This window comes from Brienomyrus brachyistius, unplaced genomic scaffold (assembly GCF_023856365.1).
Source record: "Brienomyrus brachyistius isolate T26 unplaced genomic scaffold, BBRACH_0.4 scaffold94, whole genome shotgun sequence".
NCBI classification, from domain to species: domain Eukaryota; kingdom Metazoa; phylum Chordata; class Actinopteri; order Osteoglossiformes; family Mormyridae; genus Brienomyrus; species Brienomyrus brachyistius.
In genome coordinates, this window is record NW_026042369.1 from 218,748 (window position 1) to 219,387 (window position 640).

Consider the following 640-nt stretch of genomic DNA (forward strand, 5'->3'; position numbering starts at 1 on the left):
CATTTTAAAATGGACACATCCTCTTGTACTTTCACCTTGTTTCATTTTTCATTTGACAAAGTCATTCTGAGGCAGAAAATTTTTGACACCTAATTGTTAAGTTACATTTGAGAGAAATATTTCGCAGCACGTCAGCTGTCTTCATATTTATGTTCTGGCAGAATATAGGGCCAGGGCATAGGCATTGCTTTGCCACCGACATGAGGAAAGCTCATACCGCTTCCACACCTATATATTCTTTCATCTGTTCGTAAATCTGTGCTTGCTATGGCAACACATATACTAAAATTGGAACGATACAGAGAAGATTAGCATGGCCCCTGCGCAAGGATGACACGCAAATTCGTGAAGCGTTCCATATTTTGCTTGGTTTCCCTGGTTCCTAACTTAATCAAACTGCATGCAATGATAGAGTCTAGTCAAGTGGCTTTTATTGTCATTTTGACCATATACAGTGATACAATACACAGTGAAATGAGACAGCATTCCTCCAGGACCATGGTACTATGTATAACACTACATCGACACAGGACTACATAAAGAGCAAGTGTGCAAAAACAGTGTGACACAAGACAGTGCAATAGAAGAAATAGAAGTGATAATAGGAGGTAAGACAGGCTAAGTGTGAAGTGCAACAGTG

The 640-nt window shown here is 39.7% G+C and overlaps 1 non-coding gene across 1 annotated transcript; it reads left to right on the top strand.

Moving 5' to 3' along the window:
* Window positions 1-258: 258 nt before the first annotated feature.
* LOC125727364 (U6 spliceosomal RNA) lies at window positions 259-365 on the top strand. The gene has a single exon (XR_007388724.1). It is a non-coding gene; the product is annotated as a U6 spliceosomal RNA (small nuclear RNA).
* Window positions 366-640: the final 275 nt, after the last annotated feature.